This window comes from Vidua macroura, chromosome 5 (assembly GCF_024509145.1).
Source record: "Vidua macroura isolate BioBank_ID:100142 chromosome 5, ASM2450914v1, whole genome shotgun sequence".
Taxonomy (NCBI): domain Eukaryota; kingdom Metazoa; phylum Chordata; class Aves; order Passeriformes; family Viduidae; genus Vidua; species Vidua macroura.
The window spans coordinates 6,890,453-6,912,731 of record NC_071575.1 but is presented as its reverse complement, the minus strand read 5'-3'; positions in this window follow the sequence as shown (position 1 = coordinate 6,912,731).

The following is a 22,279-nucleotide window of genomic DNA, read 5'->3' as shown; positions in this document are numbered from 1 at the left end:
CAGTATAGAAAACACCAAAATAACAAGATCATCGCTTTTGTACAACAGTGCAGTCACTGTTCCTGGGTGTAGGACTAACCTCTGCAAAGAATTTTTTATTTGCTGTATCTCAGTTTCTCCAGTGGAAAATGGCCAGTCTGCTGCCCGAAACAAGAAGTGCTGTGTGAATTCAGCTGCTGATGTGATGTCCCTGATTCTGTTCACAGCTGGTGAGGGCTGTTGGCACAGCAGACCTGTGTGGGTCAGGCAGGCATTCTGTTTTCCACACAGTGCTGGAATGCTGGTGTGCAGAGGTGGCTGTGTGGGTTGGCAGTTGTGGTGCTGTTGACTCTGAGCTGTCCATGATGGCATCATTTGTACACAGCTCTGAAGAGAGCCCTTGTCAGGCTCATTACCATCTGGGCAGAGTCATTCCCAGAGCAGAGCCAGCCTGGCTGAATGGACAGACTGGGGGAGGTGATGTTGGGGACCAGTGCTGTGGAAAGAGACCTGGGGGTCCTGGTTCATGGCCAATTGGACATGGGCCAGCAGTAGCCTGGAGCCAGGAGGGACAGCCCTGTCCTGGGGGCACCAGGTCCAGCATGGCCAGCCAGGGCAGGAAGGGGATTGTCCTGCTCTGCTCTGGGCTGGGGCAGCCTCACCTCAAGTGCCAGAGCAGTTTTGGGTGCCACAACATAAGAAAGATCTAAATCTAAAGAGAGTGTCCAAAGGAGGCCACCAGGATGGGGAAAGGCCTGGAGGGAAAGCCACATGAGAAGCAGCTGAGGGCACTTGGTCTGTTCAGCTGGAGAAGAGAAGACTGAGGCCAGAGCTCACAGCAGTTCTGCAGCTTACTCATGAAGGAAGAGGAGGGGCAGCTCTGATCTCTGCTCTGTGTGACCAGGGACAGGACCCAGGGAACAGCTGGAGCTGTGTCAGGGGAAGTTTAGGTTGGATATCAGGCAAGAGTTCTTCCCCCAGAGGGTGCTGGGGCACTGTCCAGGCTCCCCAGGGAATGGTCACGTCCCCAAGGCTGCCAGAGCTCCAGGAGTGTTTGGACAATGCTCTTAGGAAAAGGATGGGATTGTTGGAGTGTCTGTGCAGGGCCAGGAGTTGGGTTGGGTGATCCTTGTGGGTCCTTTCCAACTCAGGATATTCTGTGATTCCATGGCTATGTCAACTGCAGGGAACACTAACCAGGAATAAGCTGATTTTATGGCAATGAAGCACAAATGGGTGGTTTACAAATTGCAGGACAAGGAAGCTGATCATATATCCTGAAAAGCTAATGATGATATGCAAGGAGATAGCCAGCCATCCCACGGCCTGGTCAAGGTGAAGACAGGTAGGAAGGTGGGCACCTTCTTACTTGAAACTAAAACCCAGGCAAAACTGATCTCTGCTTAGGTTTGATTACAAGCACGAATCTCAGGTTGGGTTCATCAAAGATCCAGGATGGGATCTGAGTATTGAGTGAAATGAGTGCTCAGATTTCCAGCAGGTCCAATTCATGTTTAGACTCAAGCTCAGCTCTCAGGCTGGGGATCTACAGTTGCAGAAAGGAAGGTGATGAACCTCAGCAGTTTTAACTGGAAACCACTCCAAACTAAGATCTGGGAAAGTGCTGCTTTCTATTATATGAAGAATAAAATGATAACAAAGCAAAAAAAAAAAAAAAAAATCTAACAGAGCTGCTTAAAAGTGGGGTCCTGTACAATTTTCCTCTGCCTCAGATTTTGGAGCCTTGTTCAAGCTGGAAATTGGAGGGGAATTCTGATTTGGTTTGTTTTGTGGGCATTGTTATGTTGGCAATTTTTGGCTTGTGTCTGCTTCCCAAATTGGGAAGTTACATCAACATATGCATTTTTTATTCTTGTTTTAACCCATTCTCAGGCTCACCTTCAAGACAAGGACTTGGAACCCCACATGTATTTCAAACTTTTTTTTTTTCCCCCACTGGATTTGATTTCACTTTTTACTTTCTCTGATTGAAAGAGGAAAAGCAGAACAGGTGTCACTTTATCAAACTCTTCTGAACCACATGCATTTAGGCAGATAAGGGCCCAGAAAGGACCATGCAGGTCTGGTTCTGTCAGGATTAAAGCCTCCAGGAGGGCAAACATAGGAGGCAGTGTGCAAGGGGTGCTCATGCTGTGTCTTACCCTATTTATAGGGTAATGATGTTGATATCTGTGTTTGTAGGAACTGAAATAATAAATTGAGTCAAGAGTATGCCCCTAGAGAGATCACCATGAACCCCACCTCTTCCCTGTGTCCTGCTGCATGACATGGTATTATCAGTATAACTGGGATGCTTATCTGTGTCCAGGTACTGCTGCTCCCTTTTCCTCTATCACCTGGGGTCAATCTCTACAGCCAACCTCACCAGAACTTTAAGGGCTTTAAAATATCCCTACAAACCCTTCAGGACTGCACTTGGTGTGAACAATACAGACTGTTTCTGCTCTGGACCTCCACCAACAAGCCAGTGCTCAGGCTGCTCTTGCTCTGCTTCTCATCTCATGTACATTAAAAATACTTTCCTGTTCTCCTAGAGCTCCCAGGCACCTTCCTGCTCCCTTCCTGTCTGCCTGGTGGACCTGCTGCTGTGCCAGCACTGTGTTCTCTGTGCCTGCAGGCCTATTTCTGTGCACACCAGACCAAGAAGTTTCTCCAGTGCCACACCTGAATGGACAGAGCCTCCCATCTGCCTCACTCCCACCCACTCTGCAGATTTGGGCTGGTGCTTCCCACCAGCAGAAGGCAAACTGTGGCACAAGAGAACACTTGAATCACAGAATCACCCAATCATTCAGGTTGGAAAAGACCTCTGAGATCATCAAGTTCAACCTGTGACCAAACACCAGACCATGGCAACCAGTGCCATGTCCAGTCTTTCCTTAAACACTTCTGGAGATGGGGACTCCCTCACCACCCTGGACAGCTTCTTCCAATACTTAATCACCCTTTCAGTAAAGAAATTCTTCCTAATATCCAGTCTGAACCTCTCCTGTTGCAGCTTGAGGCCATTTCCTCTCATCCTGTCCCGTGTTCTATGGGAGCACCTGGCTGCTCCCTCCTGTCAGGGAGTTGTGCAGAGCCAGAAGGTCCCCCCTGACCCTCCTTTTCTCCAGACTGAGCCCCTTTTCCAGCTCCCTCAGCTGCTGCTCATAGGACTTGTGCTCCAGACCCTTCCCCAGCTCCGTTCCCTCCTCTGGACATGCTCCAGCCCCTCAATGCCCATCTTGCAGTGACAGGTGCAGAACTGGACACAGGATTTGAGGTGTGGCCTCACCAGTGCCCAGTACGGGGGGGCAATCACTGCTCTCATCCTGCTGGCCACCCCATTGTTCATCCCAGCTGGGTGCCATTTGCCTTCTTGCCCACACGTTGGCTCCTATTCAGCCACTGTCACCAGCACCTCCAGGCCCTCTCCCTTTCCAGCCATTCTGCCCCAGAATGGAGCACTGCAGGAAACTGCTGGGGCCAAAGTGTAGGACCCAGCACTTGGCCTGGTTGAACCTCAAGTTCCCCCTAATGACCACAGCAGTCTAATTGTCTCCTGTCTTTGAGACCTTTGACTCTTGGAAACAGTTGATAAGAAAGATCCTTTGCTAAGGCAACACCTCTGGCTGTCCAGGGATCTCTGTCTGAGTGTCCATCATCTGTGAGGGTAGCCAGCACTGCTCTGGAAAGCAGCCTGCAAAAGGCTGTGTCCTCTGGGAACAGAGTCCCCGCACTGAGACCATCCCCAGCCAGTCAGTTTTGTGTTATCCTCAGCTGGCATCTCTTTGCCATGCAAGCTAGGGGCTTGTCTTCCCTGCCCCCAAGTCCAGGGCTGTCTTAGGTTACATTGTAAGATGTAACCAAAAATATGTATTCTACCACCACCTTCAGAAGCTGTTAAAGCATGTGGGGCAGTGTTCCTTATCTCCTTCATGATCTCCATCCCTGATAACTCCCGGGGCTATCTTCTGTTAATGGGCCATCGAGTCTCACTGCATGACTGACAAAATTACATCATCCCATTGGGAGATGCTCCGCCCAGGGGGAGGAACCAAGCATTTCTACCTAGGTATAATCTGAGGCTTGGAACTCCACAGGCAGTCCTATCTACTCCATTCTCAGAGGACAAGAGCTCCATAACCACCACCAGACCTTCAGAGGAAGACCCAACCCTTCTACAGGATCACTGCTTCAACAGAACCACATCTATTACTTCAACAGGAATGCAGCCACCATTTAATGGGACTGCTACCATCACCATGACCAACAGGGCCTCCTTGGGATCCTCCCAAGTCAGGGCCTCCTGACAGGGGATCTCCCACTGGCTTGTTTTCAAACTAGCACAAGGGCTGGCTATAATTCATGCAATGCTGCTCCAATTTCTTTCCCCAATTCATGTTTTCCCCAGGGGTTGCTCCCTGTAAATAGGCTTCCTTCTGCAATAGTAGCACAAGGTGTACATTTCCCATCTTCTTTACGAGCCCCTCCTGCCTTTCCATATTCTTTTATGCTGTTCTGATCTTTCTGTACTTACCTAGGTAATACTGTGTCAGAACCCATCCTCCTTCAACTCTAAATTGCTTCCCCTTTCCTTCTGCCTCCCCATTTGCACGCAATTTTTTGTCTTTTCTAATTAATCTCCCTGCAATGCTGAGATGCTAATAAAATCAGAGGGAGAAAGGATTTTTATGGGACCTGGAGCTTGCTTGAAAGCTAATAACCTTGCTAAAGCAGATTTAAGAGATGCTAGGTGCAGCCTTGCTCTGTGTGCAAACCTTGACTCAGCACATATGCAAACAGGCTCCAAAAATAGCTTGCACTTTCCCAATTCACATGTGATGCATGTGCCATAATTCTGCACTGTGCTTTCCAAAAATAGCACTCACACACCATTGGCTGGTCTAAATCCATGGACATTTAGCTTTTTCAACCCAGGCATCAAAGCACGTGGCTGCACAGCTTTTTCATAGAGGGATTTTTCTCCTGGGCGCCTCCCCCTCTATTCACAAAAATAAAGAGGTTTATCCCCTCCCCTGTGCAATTGCTTAAGATCCCCGTGGCAACTGCAGAAACCCCTCGTGAGGAGAAGTGACATTAGGTGTTGGCTCAGAGGTATTTTTAGCTTCTTGCTGTGCTCTCTAGCAGCTGGGAGCAAAGAGGTAACCTGTCACCTTGAAGCCAGCCAATTCCCCTGGAACAGCAGCGAGGGCTCTGCAGAGCAGCAACCCAGAAACCACAGCCTGACAAGCAGGGCTTGTCTGCACGCAGATCTGAGCAAGGAGCTTGGTTAGAGACTGAATGAAAGCCTGCTTTCCTGTATTTCAAGGGTAGAGACTGAATGAAGGGCTTCTCTCCTGTATTCCAGGGATAGAGACTGAATGAAGGGCTTCTCTCCTGTATTTCAGGGATGGAGACTGAATGAAAGACTTCTCTCCTGTATTTCAGGGATGGAGACTGAATGAAAGTCTTCTGTATTTCAGGGGAGCAGGTGAGTGTCTGGGACAGGACTGGAAAGGCAGAGCACTGATCTGATCACTGGGATCAAGGCCAGGGTGGATGGAGCTCTGAGCAATCTGGGCTAGTGGGAGGTGTCCCTGTCCATGGAGGGGGGTGGAACAAGATGAACTTCAAAGCCTTTCCAACCCAGACCATTCTAGGATTCTGTGAGAACCATTTCTTTGGAATAAAGCAGCTAGGGAGCTGGGGAGCCATGTTTGCATGGTCCAGCACAACTCCAGGGCACTACAGGTCCAGGGATGCCTCACAGGTTTCCAGCCACACTTCAAATCATGGTTACACACCCACTGTGGTACAGGACACAGCAAGAGTCTACACCCCATGAAGGGACACTGCGAATTCCTTTGAGGACTTCTCTTGCTAAAGCAAATATGGCACAGACACAGAGCAAAAGCACATAAAGTGTCCACTCAAATGCAGCCCAAAATGTACAAGAATAACTCTGTCCCACCAGGCCTTTATGTCAGAGCAGGTGCTGTTCTTCCTGCAGCTGTGGCGAGCAGCTCCCATGGCTGCTATCAATAGTGCAGCAGGAACGTGAGGAACATCCATACCTTCTTTCCAGTGGTCCTGCTGGATGATCCAACACTGCTTTAATCCCTTATCAGTGATCATTAGTTGTGCAACAGCCTGAAAGGATAAGACAGATGTGATACATGAGTCTTATCACTTAGCAGACCAGGTCTTCAAGTGCCTGTAGTGGTGAGAACAGATCTGAAGTAAACGGCAGTGCACCTTCTTGGGGCTGTGCTGTGCAGGGCTAAGGGCTGGCCTTGGTGAGCCTTGTGGGTCCCTTTCAGCTCAGGAGGTTCTACAATTCTATATTCTGTGATCTATCAGGCTGATAACACTGATATTGTCCTCCAAGCCTGAGGAAAGGAATTTAACCTGCAGATAATCCAGGGACTGAGAGACAGCCTGGGCCAAACTCATTTGGGATCGATACTGCAAGGTCCCAAGTACTCACTGGCAGCACACCACACCTCCTTTCCCTTATCTAAATAGCCTGGTACTACCACTACCTCTCTTATCAAGTCCTGCTTTACACTCACTGAACTCCAGCAGCTTTGCTCCTAAAATATACAGGCACACAAATATGCTGGCATGACTCAGAGGTGGTAACATCAGTGGGATTTTTTTTTGCATAGCAGGAATGTTTAAAGATAAAAATTAATGCAGCTACTCCAGGGGCAGAGGGAGAACTCAAGGAACTGGCAGCTCAAATCCCATTACCTGTGGGTATCTTTGCAAGTACTCACAGCCTCTGACCAAGGGCCTTTCACATCTGCATCAGCTCATGGTGGAGATGCTTAACCCTCAAAAACAGGCACTGAAGGGGAAACCTCTTGAGGGTTTGCAGCTTTCCTTCTATTCAGCCATCTTTACTGCAACACCAGCATCTAACACTTCGTTATTCCCGAGGAAAATAGAGGGAATTTTTGCCAGAAAGCACTTGGGGGTGCTGGTGGGCGAGAGCTGGCCCTGTCCCAGCTGTGTATGCTGGGACCCAGAACACCTCTGTGCTGGGCTGAGCCCCCAGTGTGGGCAGCAGGGAAGGGGAGAGGGGGAGAGGGGGATTCTGCCCCTCTGCCCCTCTCTGCTCAGCCCCCCCTGCAGGGCTGCCTCCAGCCCTGGGATCCCAGCACAGGAAGGACAGGGAGCTGCTGGAGCCAGGCCAGAGCAGGGACACCAAGGGGATCAGAGGGATGGAGCAGCTCTGCTGGGAGGAAAGGCTGAGGGAACTGGGATTGTTCAGCCTGGAGAAGAGAAGGCTTTGGGGTGACCTCACTGTGGCCTTGCAGTGCCTGAAGGGAGCCCACAGGAAAGATGGAGAGACACTCTTGACAAGGGCCTGGAATGACAGAAGAAGGGGTAATAGCTTCAAAATGAAAGAGAATAGGTTTAGATTAGACAGTAAGACAAAATTCTTCCCTGTGAGGGTGCTGAGGCTCTGGCACAGGTTTTCCAGAGAAGCTGTGGCTGCGCAATCCCTGGAAGTGTCCAAGGCCTGGTCTAGTGGAAGGTAGCCCTGCCCATGACAGGGGATTTGGAAATGGATGATCTTTTAAGTCCCTTCCCACACAGCCATTCTATGATTTTATGATTCCTATCCCTCCTGTCCCAGTCCTTCAGCTCCCATATGATTTTCAGATTCCTACAAGCCACTCCTTGGGGACAGCAGTGCTCCAAACTGCTGATAGCCGGTTTGCAGTGGAAGTACAGCAGTGACCTGGAGCTGCTGACTGGGCACGGGTCACAAAGGGTGTCTTAAAGGATGTCCCCAAGACAGAGTCTCTGCTCCATTCCCCCATGAGCAGAGTGGGTTCAGCTCTTGCTGGAACACCTCCGCTGCTCCGTGGTGCAGACGGAGCCCACAGCCCCGCTGAGCTGGCACAGACTGTGGGCTAGAGCAGCGCCGGGGAGTTGGTGTGTGACAGACAGGCTGGCTCCTCCGCTCCTGGGTCACCACGGAGCTCCTGGATGTCACCGTGCAGCTGTGGGGGGGATGGGGGATGTGAGCGTGCTCTTGGCTGCCATTCTGTCCGAGGAAAGGCAGCCTCATTTATGCAGAGTTCTGAATAAATTCCCTGCTAACCTCCCAGCCATCTGCCGTGGCAGTTGTACCTTCAGAGGCAGCCAACCAGCTCAGCTGCCAGCAGCACGAAGCAGAACTGGTGCCTTCTCAGAGCATGGGGGCTGCTGCCAACAGAACTTGAAGTCAGGCAGTTTTCCTGGGGGCTGCTCTTTGTCCAGTGGCGTGAAATGTAAGAACAGTGTGAGGCACCTGCGATGAAATGCAAACCTAGGCAAAACCCCCCCGGTTTGGTTACAAATGTGAGTCTCAGTTTAGGTTCACAAAAGTTCAAAGGTCTCCTGGTGAACTTGGCGTGAGCCTTTTGAGAACCAGTACTGGATGCTGGGAAATTTAGAGCCCTGAGCAACCCTTTGAGATCAAGGTGTGACTGAGGAAGCACCAAACAAAGAGGCAGGTCCGTGCAAGAGGTGGTGACTCTGTTTGGGAGGGCAGAGTGCATCAGCTCCAGGTCATGCTGTACTTCCACTGCAAACTGGGTTTGGAGCACTGCTGCTCCCAAGGAGTGGCTTGTAGGAATCTGAAAATCAGATGGGAGCTGAAGGGCTGGGATAGGAGGGATGGGAATCATAAAATCATAGAACGGCTGGGTGGGAAGGGACCTAAAAGATTATCCATTTCCAAATCCCCTGTCATGGGCAGGGACACCTTCCACTGTCCTAGGTGCTCAGAGCCCCGTCTAACCTGGCCTTGGACACTTCCTGCAGGATTCTGTGGATAGTAGCTGTTTACAAGTGTTCAGCTGGTCAAACTCATGGAAGAGAAATCCCTTGGAGGTTTATACTTGAAATAAATTCCACCAAGTTGTGAAACTTCTGGATGTTTCCTGGGTTCAGGGAATGGACTCGGAGCAAGAACAGCACTAAGAGTCATTCCTGTGTACTGCATTATTTCCTTGACCAGCACTCAGGGTTCAAAGGTGCAAAAGCATTTATAATCTCAAGTTTTACTGAAACAAGGGAGTTTAAGTTTCTATGCCTTTGTGATTCTGCAGAAGGGTGGCTCACCACCTCCCACAGAGACTTTTGCTCAGTCTTCCCATGACATTCACACAAGTGATGGAGGAGGTGCTCCACATGTGTCCATGGTCTGTTATATCAATATTCAAAGGCTCAGCTGAGCTAGTACAGCCCAATGAACAAATCCATGTAGTTAAAGGACAGGAATTGTCCTCTTGGGCAGTGTTGTCTACAGCAGGAAGTATAGAAGAGACATTGGCTTAAGCATCCATGAAAAGATTAAATTCAGACATCATCCCTCACATTTGTGAGGGGATCAGAGCATGACATGGGCAAATACTACATTCAACTGATGTGTGATCATCTTCTGTGAGGGTGGGGAGGCCCTGGCACGGGCTGCCCAGAGCAGCTGTGGCTGCCCCAGCCCTGGCAGTGTTCCAGGCCAGGTTGGAAGGGGCTCTGAGCAACCTGGGCCCATGGCAGGGGGGTTGAGCCACATGGTCCTGGATGTCCCTTCCAAGCCAGGCCATTCTGTGATTTCTATGGAGCCACCAGAGCTCAGTGATAAATCTTGCTTCCCTTGCAGACAAATGTTCCCCCACATCAACTACTTTGACTGACATGACTGGAGCAGTGCCAGTTTACACCAGCAGTACATCTGCTCCCACATCTTTACATAACTGTTCCTGAATTTCCCCCCCCCCCTTTTTTTTCCCCCTCCCCAAAGGTAAAAAGAAGCTGTGATTATGCTGGATTCATTTGAGAAATTCAACCAAAATTGATGACACCATGATGATTATTACCAATATTTGCCATCATTCATATTTAAACTTTTCCCCATGTTTCTTTCAGAGCTGGGTTATTTAATTCATTCCCAATATAAAAAGCAAGGGGAAAAAAAAGCTTTGTAAAAACATTAAACATGCTGCAAGACTTGGGCCAAACCTGATTTACAGTCACTCTAGATGATCTAATAATGTACAGATCAGATTCATGCAGCAGTGAGCAATTTGACGGTCAGACCAACAGTGTTTCAGAAAAGGGGAAAGCCACGAGGCAAGCAAAAGGATGCTCTGTGCAAATGAAACACTTCATAGTGGGGCTCTGCTTGCAAAAGCATTTTTCACCCTCAACATTAATGTTTATCTGTTCTAAAGCATCACCTATGGTAAATGCCAGGCACGTTTACTATAGGCACTGTGTTGACATCACCCTAGAGAAAAGAACAATGGTTTGGCAGCCTGCAAAGTCTTTTTAAAAATAGACTATGAAGCCCCTGAGAAAACGACAGGCTCTAAAAATAGGACTAGAGCTGAGGAAGGCCAAAAAAAAAAAAAAAAAAAAGTAGAAATAAAAAGCTTTCCTGATGCTAAAGCTCAGGGTCAGCTGCAAAATGTGGGGTTCCTTCAAGGACACATAATGAATGCATTGCAGTGCTCTGCAATGAATGAAAGCTCCCTCTCTGAGGTTTTCCTGTGCTGCACTGGTCTCTCAATGAGGGGGGAAGAGGGAAAAGGCACAATTTTAGCAAATCCAAGTAGGTACAATCTAGGATTTCCCCTCCTTCCTCCCCCTGACCAGCCCTTGATAAAAACATCTCCCAGAAGTGGTGTGGATCTCCCTTTGCTTCTCCCTCCACACACCCCCCAGCCTCTGTTCTCCAGTGCCAGTGTTCCTTCTCATAAAAACAGATTTTGTGAGCACATCTTTGCTGCACTGGCACAGAGACAGACCTCAGGAGGCTGAGAAAATCATTGTAATAACCCAAATAATTGCAAGCAAACGTCCCAGATTCTTGGTTATTCGTGATGGAGCAAGCTGGACATCCCATTTTCAACTTTCATGCCCAAGTATCAGGATAAAGCATGAGGCTTCTGCAGGAGTTTAGACCCTCCTTTTGGCCCACAACACTGGTAATTTTTAGTATCATTCTCTCATAGAATGAGAAAATATGAAATATTTTATGAAATAAAACCAGAGCCCTCCAGTGGCCAAAAGCACACCAGTAACCTTGCTGGAGGCTAACCAGGGATGGACTCCAAGTTAGCTGCCCTACTTTAACTTGGCACCAGCCAACAACTGGTTTGGGAAGGGCTGGACAGCTGCAGTCAGTGGGATGTACTGGGACAGACACACGTGAGGACTGTGGGATCCCATGGGTTAAAATCCTGGCATCACTAGTGGAGTAGACACCAATGAAACAGGGAGCCACTTAAAATGGCCATGGTCACCTGTTGGGAATAAATTGATTTCCCTTAAAAAGTGGCAGGGGAGGAAGGGGCTAGCCTTAGTTTTTGACAGGAATGCAATGGAAAGGCAAGCCATGGGCACAGCCATGGGTCAGGCACCCCAGAAATGCCACTCTGCCACCTTAGAGGACAGCTGTGAGCCCCCAGGGAATTCTCTCCCTGTAAGGCAGGCACCAAATTCAGCCAAAGTTGTGCCTGTGCTATAGGCAGCTGCCCTACAAACAACTGCTCGGTGTAGATGTTTTGTTTCCTTGGCCAGTCGCCTAAATGGAGCTCTTCTTTCTCCAGTTCTGTGTTATTTACCAAGGAGTGGATTCTGCAGAAGCTGAGCCTGTGTGTGTGTCATTCAGAGTCTCAGGATCTCCTAATGGTGGATCCTGAAGGTGTGACAGCACTTTCCTTTTGGGATTATCCTGTTCCTGTGACCCTCCTTGCCAGGTGCTCTCTGTTGCAAAAGAAAGCAGGTTTTCTTATCTAGGGTTTCCTTCCTTTAACTTTGATGACTCCAGTTTTGATTTTTTTTTTTTCCCAAAACCACAAGGAAATTGAGTTACCTCTAAAGTCATGGAAATGCCACGCAGTCTCCTGATTGTCAGTTCCCTCCTCACAGGGTGGGTCCACTCAGCAGCAGATCCAGGCTGCTTTGGGTTTCTCCAGCTGAGGAATGCCATGGAAGAGTCTTCCCTCACAGGCTGCATAAACCTCAACCCTGCCCCAGCTCTCTTTGCTCCTGGGACAAACCCTCCAGAGGACCAGGAAACTTTACCAAGTGTGGAGTAGATCTTCCCCACAAGGCTCCAGCCCCATTTCCCTGCCCACTCACAGATGCTGACAGTGAAGGAGTGCTCCATTCCACTGAGCTTCCAGACACCAGGATGATATTCCCAGCTGGCACAGAGGGCTGGCACTTTTTGATTCCAGGGAGAAGATTAACCTTTCAGCCCATGTTAAATGGATATTCAAAATCAAGCTGGATACAGAGATGCCATTAAAAAAAAACAATCCAGGACATAAGAAGTATGAGCTGAATTATTCTCCAGAAACCTCAATATACTTAAAATGGGGGAAACAATGGAAAATAATGGGAAAACCTCTAGAAATGCAGTTTTGCAGAATCATGAGCCTGGTATAGCTTTCTACAGATGAAAACCCAAGAGCCAGAAGAAGATTAGTAAGAAAATTCATTTGTCCATTCTTTTTTTCTTTCCCACCACAGGTATCTCAATCCTCAGACATCAATGAGCAAAAGTAAGGATTTTTTTCCCCAGCAGCCCTATCCACAAATGGCTTTAAAATTATCACTTCTATTCTGGGAGGGATACCACAAAAGGAAAAAAAAAAAACAACAACTTTCACTCTCCCACAATCTATCAACAGAATGAAAGGGGTGTCTGCATTTGGAAGAACTCAAGGAAGCATTTGGCAGAGTTCATAAGACAAAAGGAGAAGATCAAACAGGTGAGAAAGAAGAAGGAACTGTGGAAGAAATTTTGAAAGATTACAGAGGTACAACTGGAGAAACTTCCTATGGGTGAAAAAGCACCCCAATGGCCTAGAAAAAAAAATGTTCATGTGTGTTATATACTGCTTTGAGATCAAGATGACAGGGAGGAGAAATGACCACTATTTAACCAAGATAGCAATAAAGTGTCTTTAAATACCTTAAAACAAACTGTCTCCATGCAAATTGGAGATATTCTGGTTTTATACAGCAGAATTTACTGCAGTCGAGACAATAAATCAGTGTTTTACAGCTTGTTTACCATGCATGGAGCCAGTCAATCCAGCTTAATGACTTGCAGGACACGAGCTCTAGAGGCTTCTGGCTGCATTATTCAACACTGATAGAGAGCCCTGAGAAGAGCAGAAACAGGTCCTCATGCCAGCAGCATACAGATGATATCCAGGTGGGCAGGGACAACAATGCTGAGAAACAGACAGTCAGGGAATCCTTGTCACCAGGACCTAGGGAAAAACTGAGTGTCTGCCTGACCTCGCTTAGCAAGGAGAGTCACGTTAATTTATAATCACAGAATCATAGAATGGTTTGGGTGGGAAGGGGTCTTGAAAATCATCCAGTTCCACCCCCTGCCATGGGCAGGGACACCTTCCACTAGCCCAGGTTGCCCAGAGCCCCATCCAACCTGGCCTGGAACACTGCCAGGGATGGGGCAGCCACAGCTTCTCTGGGCAACCTGTGCCAGGACCTAAGCACCCTCACAGGGAAGAATTTCTTCCCAATATCCAATCTAACCCTGCTCTCTGTCAGTGTGAGGCCAGTCCCCCTTGTCCTGTCACTCCAGGCCCTTGTCCAGAGTCTCTCTCCATCTTTCCTGTGGGCTCCCTTCAGGCACTGCAAGGCCACAATGAGGTCACCCCAAAGCCTTCTCTTCTCCAGGCTGAACAATCCCAGTTCCCTCAGCCTTTCTTCCCAGCAGAGCTGCTCCATCCCTCTGATCCCCTGGGTGTCCCTGCTCTGGCCTGGCTCCAGCAGCTCCATCCCAGAGCACAGCCTTTTGGCCTGGGATCCTTTTGCAGCATTCCTGAGCACCCCACGTGAAAAAAAGTTATCTCCAGTCTCTGGAGGGAATTGTTTGGAGACATTTTTCCTGGTATGTATCCCATTCTCACTACTGTAGCCTTTAAAGGGAAGACACAGACTAGAAAGACAGGCCCAGAATGTATCCTGGACATTAGTCCTGCATGTGTTGGATGGGAATGCTGGAGAGTGACTTTACCATGACAGAGCTCTGCCATGGGTCTTAAGAGGAGTAACAATTCTTTGATTAGTGGCAAAGAACTCTGTGTTGCTCTAATTGCCAGATTAAGCACCTTTGTCAGCTTAACCATCCCCAAAAGATGCAAATCAGACTGTAACAGGATAACCATCCCCATCACAGTCCTCTACAACTGAGAGCCTGCTGAGCAGGGAATGTTACTAGAGGTCAGAGAGGAATTTTTTCCCTGCATCCACCCCAACAGGAGGATTTGTGGCGACACTGTCAGACTCAGCAGCAGCACTGCTGGTGTGTTTGATGCAGCCAAGCTTGGCCAGGGTAAGAAAATGCTTTAAGCCCTGCTTGGCCTGATTTTTGGAGTCAAAAAGTAGTGGTTTCTTTGTTAGTTCCTTGAGAAGGTTATCACAGCATTGGGCTCTGCCTTGTCTGAAATGGTTTGATTTTTTCTGGAGGAGTTAAAGCACACCTGGGTCCCCACATAAGGCCCCCATTGCCATTCACCTCAGCAATGAGTCCTGCAGTGAATGTTGCGTGTTTGCTCTGCTCCCTCTGACTCTACAATGTTAACTGGAATCAAGACCACGTCTCTGGCTTGCACCAGATCCCAGCTACCCAACCAGAACCAAATCTAGACATGTCCCACCAGCACCTTCTCTAAGCCTTCCTTCTCTCTCCTTCTCTCTGCCACACCTGCTTTTCCAGCCTCTCTCACAACAGGATGTGGCTGCTCCATCAATTTTACCTCCCAGGAACCAGCCACTTTCTGATGCAGAGAAAGCTGCAGCTTTGACATACAGGCAGCTCATCAGCTCCATTTGCTGTCACTCACTGCTTCAATTTTTGTGCACATGATTCTATTCACTGAACTCCCACTGAAACCTAAAGGAAAGATTTTAGATGTACCTAAACATCTACTCCTTTTATTCCCCTCAAAGACATTTCCTTCTCCTAGCAATTGATTTCCAGAAAAGTAGAGATTAAGGAGCTGTTTCTTACAAGCTGGCAACAGTTTGAGTATCCTCTAGTGGCATGAAATGGGATTTCAATCACTAAACCTTGGATGTCTGTAAGACCTCCCACCCTTCCCATGCCAGCAAATATCCTCCCTCCCCTGAATCTGCTTTGCTGTGCTCCCTAGCATCCCTCACAATCCCAAATTCTGGATAACTTCAGCTGTGGTAGCCACAAGAAAAGGAAAAAAGAGTTTCCTTTCAGAGAAACTTTAAGTGGCACTGCTCTGCCATGACAAGCTTGGTGACAAATCATGGTGGAACAGCTCTTGGCCCTCTGCAGTTCTGCGCACTTCACACATGGGGAACATTCCTGCATTTCCTTGTCCACAGAGAGTTTTCAGTCATCCAAAAGCATCTGCTTTAGTGTTGGCAAAGTCAGTTCTGTAATAACCCAGGTTCCAGAGGCTGAGTGGAAAAGGAGAACCTTTCTTTAGCTCTTTTTTTGCGTCATCCTGTAACCTTTAAATTGGAACAGCACCTCTGCTATTGAATTCAACAGGAGATTTCATACAGTTTTTTTATGAGACTCATTACCTGGGGAGTACATCTGCCATCAGTTTTAAAGCCAGAAAAGATTGCTATGATCATGTATTGTACTTAGAAAAGGGAGCAGTGGAATCTCAACCTACTGGCAGCTCTGTAAGGCAGCTAGCACTTCTCCCACTGTCAGCCTTGCACCTTCTCTGTCCTCTAAACCTGCAAGTTAGTATCCACAAGTTAAAATCCACTCTTCACTGTGTTAAAACTGGCTGGATGGCCAGGCAAAGGGGGTGGTGGTGAATGGAGTTACATCCAGGGGATGGCCAGTACATCCAGAGGTGTTCACAGGGCTCAGTGTTGGGACAGCTCTCTTTAAATGACAACCTGGACAAGGGGATTGAGTGCACCCTCAGTCATTTCTCAGATGACACCCAGCTGGGTGGCAGTGTGGATCTGCTGGAGGGCAGGAGGGCTCTGCAGAGGGATCTGGACAGGCTGGATCCATGGGCCCAGGCCAGTGCTCTGAGGGTCCACACGGCCAAGGGCCCGGTCCTGCCTTGGCTCACACCACCCCCCTGCAGCTCCAGGCTGGGCAGAGGGGCTGGAAAGCTGGGAAAGGCCCTGGGGGTGCTGGGGACAGCGGCTGGACGGGAGCCAGGTGTGCCCAGGGGGGCAGGAGGCCAATGGCACCTGGGCTGTGCCAGCCAGGGTGTGGCAGCAGGGCCAGGGCAGTGACTGTCCCCTGTGCTGGCACTGCTGGGGCCACACCTCAGATCCTGGGGCACGGCTGGGAACCTCAGGACAAGAAAGACACGGAGGGGCTGGAGCGTGTCCAGAGAAGGGAATGGAGCTGGGGAAGGGGCTGGAGCACCAGGAGGGGCTGAGGGAGCTGGGGAGGCTCAGCCTGGAGAAAAGGAGGCTCAGGGGGGACCTTGTGGCTCTGCACAACTCCTGACAGGAGGGGACAGCTGGGGGGATTGGGCTCTGCTCGCAGAGAACAGGGACAGGAGAAGAGGAAACAGTCTCAAGCTTTGTCAGGGGAGGGTGAGGGTGGACATCAGGAGGAATTTCTTCATAGAAAGGGTGCTCAGGCATTGGAAGGGGCTGCCCAGGGAGGGCAGGGAGCCCCCATGCCTGAAGGTGTTCCAGAAATGACTGGACATGGCACTCAGTGCTCTGGGCTGGGTGATAAGGTGATGTTTGGTCACAGGTTGGACTCAATTATCCTAAAGATCTTTTCCAACCTGAATGATTCTGTTATTCAATGATTCTATGATTCTAAGGTACCCTAATGATAACCTCGGCAGAAAAACACCCCACACTTCCATCAGCAAAGGAAGAGAGAAAAATCTAGAGACTGTCCTAGAGGCAGAGTGTGTAGGGGCAAGTATTCACACACCTGAAACAGGAAAAAAAAAAAAAAAAAAAAAAAAAAAAAAAAAAAAAAAAGATAATCAGGCATTGGAACAGCTTATTCCTGAATGGATCCCGCGCCCTCTGCTGGAGCGCTGTGCTCATCCCAGCCCAGCCAGGGAGGAGAGAACGGAATACAGGCGTGCCATGGGAGGTTCAGAGCTGGGAACAGGCAGGGGCCAGTTAGGAGGGAGAAAGCTCAAGGGATATAATGCAATGTAAAGGCTATTCATGAGAGAAAAATGAAACACTACACAATAGGTGATGAGGTGGGGGACTTGCTCCCTGCAGGGTACCCAGAGGGGGATGGATGGACAAAGGGATTTGGGGCTGACTCAGCTCACTTCACAGCAAAGACCAGACCCCAAAATTTGGACACTACAGCAGAGGGGAATTTGGAATGCCAGGTTTACTAAAAAATTCATCAGAAATCCCTGGCATGCCTGAGAACAGTGCCAATCTTTTCTGCAAGCACAGGTGAAATCAGTGATATGGATGAAGGGCACTGCCTGCACAGCCTCTGGGAGGGTTCCACCTCCACCTGTGCTGCTCAAGCCACTGCAGCCACTTTCCCAGGAAGTCTCATGATGTCCTCTAGTGTCCCAACAGCACTGTGCAGCAGATGTAAGGCAAGCTATCCTTGCAAACTTCTCCAGGCCTCTGGCATCAGGGATACTCAGAGGAGGGGCAGATCAGCAGATGCTGGAATGTCCATCCCCACTTCTGGGGATGCACAGGACAAAGGTATCAGTGAGACTCAGGCCTTTACAGCACAGTGTATTTGTACCTCTGACACCTGGGGCTGCCTCCAGTCTGGAACTGCAGCTTGGTCAGGAGTGTGGCTGGATGAAAAGCCCTGGGAGCTTTCTTCCCTCCTTCTGTGATGCCCAGGTTTGATTCCTGTGTGGAGATATAAAGGAATGGCAGGACTGTATTGGGTGTGCAGAGCAATCAGAAGTCACAAAGTGAGCAGCTGCAGGAGGCAAACAGCACCTGGTTGATTTGGAAGGAGCTACAGCTACACATCCCTATATAGCAAGTTTAGGATAGGAAGTGACTTCCTGAAACACAGTATCAAAACCTACTGGAAAAGGTGAATTTTTTCTAGTAATAAACAAGGAAATTATTCCCCTATGAGTATGCAAATTGCTACTCAGCAAATGGCCTGGGCTATGGGGAGCTGTTAATGTGCACAAAATCAATATCCAGGCAGTTTGTCTGCTCCACTCAAAGCAAAACACAGCAGCCACGCTGGCTTGGATTCGTCTAGGGTATGGAATATAATTTCCCCCTTCTTTGGAAAGAGAGAGTGCTGTGCAGACCTGATGGTGTTATCAAGAATTCAACACTTCACACAGATTTGACCAGGTCACAAAGAGAAATAGACACAGGGTTGTCACATTTCTCTGGTGAGAACTTCACCTCTTCCTTATATATGAGCTTCAGACTCTCACTCTTGTGACTACTTGCTCCTTTTCCAGGAGTGGATGTTTGCTGCCTGCAATAAATTTGAAAATTAGGGATGAACTCTACACAGTGCAGCCAATGTCCATCAAGCCATGGTTCGAAACTCTTTAAGGGTCTATGGACAAGTTTTAAGGAGTCCATAAAGGTCATTAAGAAAAAATAGTTGGTTGTCACAAACTGGTATTTACTATACTGCTATTCTCACCCCCAGCAACAATATTTAGAGTATCTGCAAATAAAAGACTGGGAAACAGTTATTTTACTCCATCAGAGCTTGGGAAAGGTCAGATCTAGATCTCTCCAAAGGGTCAAAGCTATATAACACCAGTTAATACCATTTACTATAGAAGCTGAACTGATTTTGGTCTAGACATAAGTTTCCTGTTTCTGCCAAACTTGAATGCATGAATATTAAAGTCTGAAGAATGACTACAAGCAGACCACCTAAACCTACAGACCCACTGTTTCCCATTTTTAACCATGCCAGGATCTTCTCTTTTGATCACATGAGTGGACTTTTCCCTCTAAAAGCTTCTGACCTAACCAAGAAGACTCACCATTACCGCTGTGCTTGTTTATCTCTCCAAAGAAATCAGTGTCCTAAAGGAAAACCTTTCATAACAGAAATTACGGTGACTTCTATGAAGGACATTTTTTGTATTTATCAGGCATTCATTGATTCAATTCCTTGTTATACAATTAATTCTCCTCCTACAGAAGTTAAATTTACCAGACTGCAGTACCTTAGATACACCTATGGAACTGCTTTAAAGAAAGTCACCACCTTTGTTACTCTGCAGACTTCAGGCAACAATGGAGGATTAAGTGAATGAAGTGCTGCAAGAAATTCCACAATTTCCCTTGAAAGTCATGAGTGAATATCACTCAGTTCTGATGATCTGTCAATCTGTCTGCAACACAGTTTCTGCCACAGTTATTCAATAGAAGAGATGTTGCTCTGTCTTTGATTTCATTTCTTCTAATTTAATGACTCTCCAAATTGTATTCTCTACTGGGATCGCTAATTCACTTCTAGGAAAATCATTTTAACAGACCAATTACGACAGCAAATACAAATGCTGTACTCAAAATTAATACATTTATACTCCTCCCTGCTTCTCCTTCTTCCTGACATTCCCTTTATATCTGTATTGCCATGAATGCAGTTTAATATCTGTGGGCCCTTCTGGCAGATGCAGATGCAGCTCAACTGGTCAGCCTTGCACAGCTTATGCCTTCATAATTCACCCCCTAAAAACCTTCTCTCAAACTTATCCTAAGCCTGATTGGTTTAAAAAACCCTCTTTATCTTATCTGCAGTAAGTCAGACTGAAGAGGGTGTCACAAAATTTAACACCATGCAAGGGACTGAAAAAATGTAGGAGGACAGATTCCTGGGGCTCACAGACACAGACCTCACCTTTTGCTGGGGCTCCCTAAATCCCAGATTTCAGAAGGAAGCCATGAAATGTGTATTTACAAGAGTGGAGGTCAGGGCTGCGCTTGCAGCCTGACCAGAATTGCCTTTATCTCCATCACCCATTTACAGTTCTGATGAGTGATCACCTGCAGCAGCCCAAGGCAGGTGAGATGACCACTCCTCCCTTCAGATCTTTGCTACCTGCTAGATAAAAAAGACATTTTCATAGGAAAAAAATTAATAGAAGAATTTTGAGTTTTACTTAATAAATACAAAAGGGGGAGAGGTGGTGGTGATAGGGAGCTAAAGGGGTTTGCATCATTGTAACCCAAATCTGATTAATTTTTTGGGGTGAAAAGATGGTTTATGTGATATTGCCTGGACATTATACATCTACCTGTAGTTGTGAGCAATCTCAATACTACACACATTGCTGCAGGTTTGGAGCACTGCTGGTGCAGGCTGGCAGTGGTGGGGTCTGTAATGATGGGATCCAAAACACAGCTCCTCGGTGGCATTTGTGCCACTCACTTTAGTGCAGTGGGGTTTGGGACAGCAACTGCCCTCCAGAGGGGAGTGAAGAATCATCTGGGCTGGATGAAGAAGGGAAAGAGATGAAGTAAAGTAAGCAAGTGTGGTTTGAAATGTGGCAGCTGAGAGAACAAAAGACTTTGCAAAACAAACAAAATATGTGCATTAACTCAAATGTGCAAATGTGTCCATGGCTCAAGGATTAGAGGCAGTGAGGGCTTTGGGTGACAGGGAGCAGACAAGCACATGTACTCACCAGTAACAATGCTGCCACAGTGGTGGGAAAAAAAAAAAAGAAAATAAATCTGTGTGGGAACCATTGCCCTTCAGCAAGACACAGATTCCTGCATCCACTGGGAGAACAAGGCTTTTTCCTTGACTGTTGTCTCCTTGCCCTCTTCCAGTGTGACTGTGAGGCAGACACATGGATAAATGCCACATACATGGGCTTACCTTTGTGGCTCCTGAGTCCAGGAGCAAGCAAAAGCTGAGTGAGGAGTAATTTGGAGATTGCCATTGAGCATTCCCACATGCAGTGCCCACGATGGAGCAGGACAGGTCTCGTGGAAGGTGGTAACACTCTGGGGAGTGCCCACATTGGCACTCTTTAGTCTCGGTATCCAACCAGACACAGAATGTGGGAGATGCAAAAGCACCTTCAGCAACACCTTTCCTTGAGCAAGGGCTGGAATGGAGTCAGACACATCCCTCACCAGCACCACACTGATCTCCAGCCAGGAGATCACTCCAACCTGGTGGCAGGCAGAGCTGTCACAGCACAGAGGGACCAGCCCTGCAGGACCTGCAGGGCAACATGCCAAATTATCTTCACATCTTTCCCTGTGGCAGGAGTTCAGTGCAGCACTGCAGCACCCACCTCTGAGGAAGGTGAAATTCTGCAAGGGGACATGGACTGTCCTAAAAAAGCTGCAGACCCATATTAACTCCACATCAAACATTTCATATGAACACAGTAAAGTCCAAGAGGGCAACCAACCTTTTTGACATAAAAAAAACCTCACACAACACTTTAAAAAATACTGATTTTATTCATGTCTAGCCTATTCAACAGTGGATCACACTGGCAGGAACAACCACAAATATCGAGTTACAAGGTTTCACCAGGTTCTCGCCTGTGCAATGCTGGATTTGAGTCAAGCACATATTATGGTACCACCACTAATGACAATGATTGCTGTTCAAAGCTCACTTGAGTCCCATCTCCCTGGTGCACTTCCAAGGCCAACAACCTCTTGTGTGGGATTGTCCGAGGGAATTTGTGTTCTCAAAGCCTGAATGCAGCAAACATCCTGAAGCACATACTCCAGCTAAAAATTCCTTATACCTCATTTGTTCTTTATTTGAAAGGCTTCAAGTTTTCAGTGAAACAAACAAACAAAAAAGCTCCCACCATCAACAATTGCTCAGAAATATTCGACCTGACCTGTATAAATCAGGTCCAGTAAGGGAGCTGGAATTACTTATCTCACATGACCTGGCCAGCAAATTCCAGCTATTTTCCTTGGAATGATGCATCAGACCAAGGTTTCACACCAAAAGCAAAGCACCCCTGTCAATATCATGCCTGCTGGTGGTGTCAGCACACAGTATGGACCAAGGTTTCTGTCCCATGGATTTCCCCAGGATATTCACACTTTCCCAAAGGTAGCCTGCACCTATGCTGACTCTGAAGACAATTGCCCTTGTAAGAAGGGTACGTGGCAGCTCTGGTCACTCATGGTCAGCCACATGGCCTTGACACACAGATCAGGATAAAGGGACTTGGACGATTCCCACAGCTGGCCTGCACTGATAGATAGAGCAAGTCCCTTGGGATTGTGGAGTGCATTTTGCCTCCCAAAGACTGCAGGCTCACATCCACACCCAGGACTATTCAGAAGAGCTGCACCAGGA